The sequence below is a fragment of the Echeneis naucrates genome, chromosome 16, assembly GCF_900963305.1.
Source record: "Echeneis naucrates chromosome 16, fEcheNa1.1, whole genome shotgun sequence".
Lineage (NCBI taxonomy): Eukaryota > Metazoa > Chordata > Actinopteri > Carangiformes > Echeneidae > Echeneis > Echeneis naucrates.
Window position 1 is genome coordinate 12,649,039 of NC_042526.1, and position 6,737 is coordinate 12,655,775.

Below are 6,737 nucleotides of genomic sequence, written 5' to 3' on the forward strand. Positions count from 1 at the left end.
TGGTCGTCAGATTTTATTCCTTTAAACACTCAGGATCTGCACATTGAACAGAAATACCCAGGGACAATCTCTCTCTCTGTTTCGGCATTTTTAATAATCCTTGTATCTACAGGGTTATACCTTCCTCTGAAATTACCTTTCTGAAAAGCACTCTTGAGAAATATGCAGAATAAGGTAGCCAGGATTATATCAAATAAAAGCCCTTGTTCACAGTGTATTAAGAGTCAGAATCACGTACAGCTCTTTCATGTTTTTACTGTACACATCAGTTGGTGGTGGTTAGTGGGCCACATGGAGCTGTGTGACATAGTAGTTACTTCACATTTCCAATAGATAGATAGCTGTCATTGTTGCCCTTTATGCTGGCTTTTCAGTTGTTTTTTGTTTTTTTTGTTTTGGTTCACCTGTTAACCTCTTCTCTGAAAATGTTTGTCTCATCAGCTCCTACTTAAATACACCAGCAGCAGATTGTGTTGCCTTGTTTGTGGTTTTCTCTCTCGGCTGCTCAGTCGCCTCTATATGTCAGAATTATTTCCTGCCCTCTCACCTGCCTGCTCCTGCCACTACTGGCCCTCAGCCAACCTTTTGTCCATCCTAAACACTCATATTACATCAGCACAACACTATCAACACCGTCAGCCTATCAGAACGGCTGTATTATGACTTGAATGTTCCTTATTTACTAGCAAACAATGAGGATATAAAAAGCACCAGTTTTATGGACCTCCTTGCTGTTGAGACGTGTTAAATTTAAATAAAACAATTCAAAGGAAGACCTTCTTCCTCAGCCGTGAACAGGTACAGTTGCTGTTCCTGTAAAATCTGAGAGCCTGTGGATGACAGATGAATGCGTTAATATTCACAGAGATATACTCATTGTCGACCTTAAGCACAAACATCATGCTGCAGCAACTGACAAGGTCCTTAATCTTGGCAGATTCACCTGGAGGACATCTTAGCGCTGATTGACTGTCGAACCAAAACCGAGCAGGAGATATTGTGGCTGTCACAGGGACATCGCTTCAGAAATTCTCTCCAGCTTGACCGGTGTCGCTGTACGACATAATGTGTACAGATGAAGTTGAATCGTGGTTAATGTCTGGCTGTCTGGATGAGCTAGGTAAGCGCCAAAAGGTTTCTCTTCCCTCTCCTCCAGAAGTGACAGTTACATGCTCGGGTATTGAGCGAATGTTGTAGTCGAATTGATGATAATGTGCAGTGCAAAACAGCAAAACAAATGTAGGTGGCACAGCAGAACCAGCCGCTATAACAACACTGTGCGGAAGTTGGAAAGTTTGGATAGATTTCTGCCAGCTATTTTCATTATGTCACGTATTTAAAAATATTATCAGCTGACAAAATGCTATCTGGTTTTTAATCATACGTCCCGTGTGCAGCGTCGATGCCATCACACCCTTAAATATGATGCAGACGTTAGACAAGACAGGGTGAGTTCAGTGAGCATTCGCATGCTCAAAATGGGAAACATGAGGCGGCTTCTCAATAATTAGTCATTCATTTACAGTTTAAATAGTAGTTTATGGGAACTTCTAAGGCAACCAACATTCAACCAAATTGACCCAGAGAAGACCATGGCTCCAACAAGAGAACATCACAGAAGAACACAAAGCAGCAGAATAGTCGCACCTTCAGGTGATGCAAAGAAATCTTCAGACTCACTTTTTCATAGTTTACCATTGTCAGGCAAAACAATGCAGGAAAAAGAAAGGATGCTGCTCATCTCATATCATAAAATCTATTAAAGATAGTTTTTGGAAGGGACTCAAACTGAAAAAAACAAATAGATGCATTTTTCAATATCGATCCCATTAAAAAGGTTGAAGTTGTTTTCAAAAACATTACAAAACACTGAACAATAATCACTGACTGTGCCACCCTGTCCTGAGGTGATTTTTGACATTTTTTTAAAGATTGAACATTGTCAGTGTTTTCAGAGTCTGCTGTCTCATTATGGTGCATTTGGAAATGCCCTCTCCCAATGTCAACTGAGATTGCCCCCAGCCCCCTCTGGTGACCTTAAAAGGATAAACGCAGAACAGACAGTAGTGTGGAAGATGAGCGTTACAACTACAAAACAGCATAAAATCTATATGTGTCTGACCTCTCAGGGGAATCAAGACAAAGAAAATAATAATATATTCCAATAATAATTTGTTATAACGCACAATTGATTGGGCTGTAGTTTTATCTGGGCTTGGGACCGGCACGAGCCTAACATTGGTTTGCCTTGTGGCTGGGGTTCGAACCCAGGACCTCCGCACTCCACCACTGTGCTGCGTCCCTGGGGAGCAATGATGAATGAGACTTGACAATAAATTCTACTGAACCACATTCAGGAGACAGACTGATGGGCCACAATCTATACAGACAAGGCCGTCAGCTGGCACATGGTTGGACCGCTTAGATTTAAAGCTCGATGTTTATAACTGAGATCAGTGGATGAAATGATTGGCCCGCAGGTGTTGCGCAATAGCAATCTACAGCTATGATGTCAAATCGCTTTTCACAGACACACATCACTCTGCGACTCATGTCAACGTTTAGTAAGAGAAACAAAGACAAACAAGGTAGGTAGAAGGCATTTAGCAGCATTGGAAGCAAAAAAAAAAAAAAAATAGAAATAAAACTAAATAAGAACGACACAGACGGAACGCCATGCTGCCAAAAGAGCAACAAACAACTGTGCAGTATGCGCAGGCAGCAGATGCTTTTTGTATTCATTAGAAAATTGGTCCTGATCTGTCAAATAAGTCGTTTATATTTATCCTGCTTACACAATTATCATTGGGGAGAAAGCACAAATTGAAAGAACATCTATTTTATCTCGCAGACAACAAAGACTGGAATCGGTAATTTTACTTTTATTTACGTTGACGGCGGAAGGTAAACTGCAGACTATTATCTGATACAGTTCATTTGTGCAACCGGCCATTGCGATATTGTAACATCAAGCCTGATTCTTACCTGCTCCAATCAAGGTTAAAGGCCTAATTGCTTTCAGACAAATAGGTATATTATATTTCAAATAACCCTCAACTGTTATTACAGCAAATGCTGAAATTAGAGAGCTTCACAGTTCCTGGTTTTCCTTTTGACTTATGAAACGAATACGTTCACATGATCACACTGACTTTAAGCTCTCCATGTTAAATAATCACAATAATAAAAGAAAAGACGGGCCAAAAGAGGTAATAACAAAAATACACAATCTGTGTATCTGAAAATAGCGGCATTGTGGGAGTTTTATTGTGTGATATTTTTCTGATATAAATATTTCTGTGATTTGTTTGTTGGCTCAGGCAAGGCTTTTGAAAAAGTCACGGTCATGTTCAGATGATAACATGCCTCTTTGCCTTTGTGGGAGAAGCTAGTATTGAGCTGAATTTTGACTGACACGCATCCTTATCATCGGCAGTTCAAGTTGTTGCCAGAAGAATCATTCAAAAACAACTGAAGCTCCTGACAAAACGTGTCGGCCTCAAAAATGCACAGACCACAATTTTTTCACAGCGGAGAAAGATAATAACGCAGCACAGGGCACAGGCAGGACGTCATGCAAAGCAGCTCTGCTCATTTCAATTCTTCATTTGTTCAGTTGTGGTTGGAGCTGGAGGTGTTAGACCTCGCAGCCTCCCTCACTTTATCCTGTTTGCTCCTATTCGTGAGACTTTTGAAATGGTTTTGGCCTTTAAGTCTGCATGTTGTTGGGTGTGCATGAGCTGTGTGTGATTTTGTTGTGGTGCATTGGATCGTTTTTTTTTTTTTAATTGTTTTTGTGTCTTATTGGGACCAATAAGGCACGAAAGCCTTTATTCTGTACATTTTATAGAATCTGTCTATGTCTCTGCTTGGAGTCCTGATCATCAGTTCCTGTGTTACTTTTAAACGTCTTGCCTTGTATGTCTCATGGTGTTTTCACTCTCTGTCTTTGTTTTTTTTATTTATTTATTTATTTATTTATTTATTTACCTACCTACCTACCTACATTTGTGATTGTGTGCTAACATTGCAGTGCAATCATCCCCCCTGCCTCCTATGCATATTAAGTGACTAAGCTCCTCATTGTTTTTCTCACCTGGTGCTGCCCATAGTAAACACATTTTTTTTTTTATATCGAATATCATAAATCTAGCACAAACTACGTCCTACAGATAACAACATTAAACAGTTTTTAACTCTATAATGCTCACATAAGTTACCATTTTGGCTTTTTATAAAAACTGGTACTTGAATGCATTGGATCAAAATCAGACTGCCCGATTACAGTCAGGACAACAATTGACCTTTGAGCTTTTCATTCATAGGGCAGCCTTGAGAAAGCTTTATATTAAAACAACAACATAACAACATAATCTCTTTGAAAAATATTGAATTGAATGGTCACTGGGTGTATTCATTGTGCAACAGTTAAATAGAGGAATAGTCAACAGTTAAAGCCAAGTGATAATTGCACTGAAGGGGAGATTTAATAGGGAAATGATTTACTCAATAGGTAAATCCTGCGATGGATGAAAACATAATGGTGGTATGAACTATTTTATTGACAGGGTCTGATTAAAGGTTTTTTATGTTTCAAACCCTGGATGGGATCACTATTGCCAGAGGAAACCCAATCAGACTGTTACTTCTCCTTCACTGCACAAATTCTATAAAATCAACAGACAAGAATAAGGCTGAGCATCCATGAAGGTTGGTTTGCAGAGTGCAAAGATATCCAGTAAATATTACAGCTAACGGTTAGCTGATCCAAATAATGCAGACATGTGGATTAAATCAGCAGTCTAAGGTTTTACTTGGAAAAATGATGGATTTTTATGCTGGTTCAAACTCAACCATGAGCAGCCAGTTACAAGGCTGCAATATATTTCATTGCAGTGCTGAAGTATCTGTACTGTGTGTAAGCTGAAGGAGACGGGCTGCAGCGATATGTATTTGAGAGGGTTCTCAGCAGTAAGTCTTTCAACAAACATGTTCTCTATTGGACGTCACTTACAGAGTGAAAAGTCTAATGAAAAGTAGTTATTAGAATTTTGAACTACTTTTAGTGTGGCAAGAATGATTTTAAAACTTCATAAATGTTGCATTACCTTTTAGTTAAGTATGGCTGCTTTGAATTTTTTTTTTTTTCCCTTTAGGTGTAAGGACAAAGAAGATTACATCACAGAGGAACTGTCACTTATGGGATGCTCCCATATTTGTTATGAAGATACAGTAACATTCATTTCTTGTTCTTTTTCCCCCAGTGTGATTCATGACTCACGTTGTTAATTCCAAACCTTTTTGATTACTTTTAGAAATTGACTTTCAACATCTGGTTTTCCAATAAGAACCGTAAAGTGATTTCATCCACTAAAATTCAGTCATAGTTACTTTAAATGTAGAAGTGACCTACGATCATCATTTGGCATTCAACCTCTTAAGTTTGTCTCTGAGTCATGCATTAATTCAGTGGAGATTAAGACTGTGTTTGAAGATATATTGTGTTTGAAAATCAAAATGGTTCATGCAATAATTTATTTCAAGGTCACTGGTTCTACCCACTATCACGGCTCCTATGGAAAATTATACAGCTGATTTCTGCATCAAAAAGAGGGACCTCACCTTCAAAGAGCACCACCGATTTGGAAACACTACCACTGAAACAATTTTACAACAAGAAAATGGTTCCTACAGTAAACAGCACGATGACAGCTTTCACATCAATATAATGAAAATGAAGATCACATGCAGCAGTTACGGCAGGCAGGCCAGCTGTGGGGGATAGATTTGACATTCAGTGATTCGTCAATATTCTATCTACATGTGTTTTTCTGTGTTTCTGAAATGCCAATTTCTCTGAGCCACTGGAACACAGCGAGTGCAATCTTGTCCAAGTAGGGACCATTCACACAAAGTTCACACAAAATCAAGAAACGCATACATTTTGATATTTCACAGTACACGTAAGTATCCAGCTGCAGCATAAAAATACCGTCTATATTTGACTTACTTTAATTTAGGTCATACAACTCAAGGAGTACTTTTACTGAAATAATTAAAATATATCAAATTTGTGCTTAAAAATGTACATTTAAATATCCTTCCTTGCCTTACTACCTTAATGATTTTTAACTGATCCTGCCCAGGTTATCTATGTTTAGTTTTTTTTTTTTTTTTTTTTTTTGCTATTCCACACTGCTTAGATGTAAACATTAATCACAGAATAATTACCTAGGCCTATATAGAAGCAAATGTTTTTTGTTTTTTGTTTTTTTTATATTGATAATATTGTAAAACAGCTGCCACATCGTCCCCTGTTGTTCAAACGTTTGTAACGCAGCTTTTATGCAAATACAAAATAAATTTCTACAGAAAATCCAAAACCTTCTGTAAAATTTAAATAAAACGTCTACTACAGAAAGCAACAGTATAATGTGATTGTTTTTTATTACCTTGCAGATTGTCATTATTTTATTGTAGCTCTTAAAATATTCAGAAATCTATCTCAACTTATTTAAAACCTCTTGATTAAGCTTTGTGTTTGAACTTTTTTTTAATGCGTAAAATAACTTTATGTCTGCCACAATTACGGATTATTATTATTATTATTACAGTAACCCCTGTCAGGGAGCTGGTACGTCCGCAACACCCGTCCGGCTTGTCGGTCCGTCAACAAAACTCTCCGAAGTGAAACTAAAACATTCTGCGCGTCTTTCGTCGGTCGACAGAGACGGACA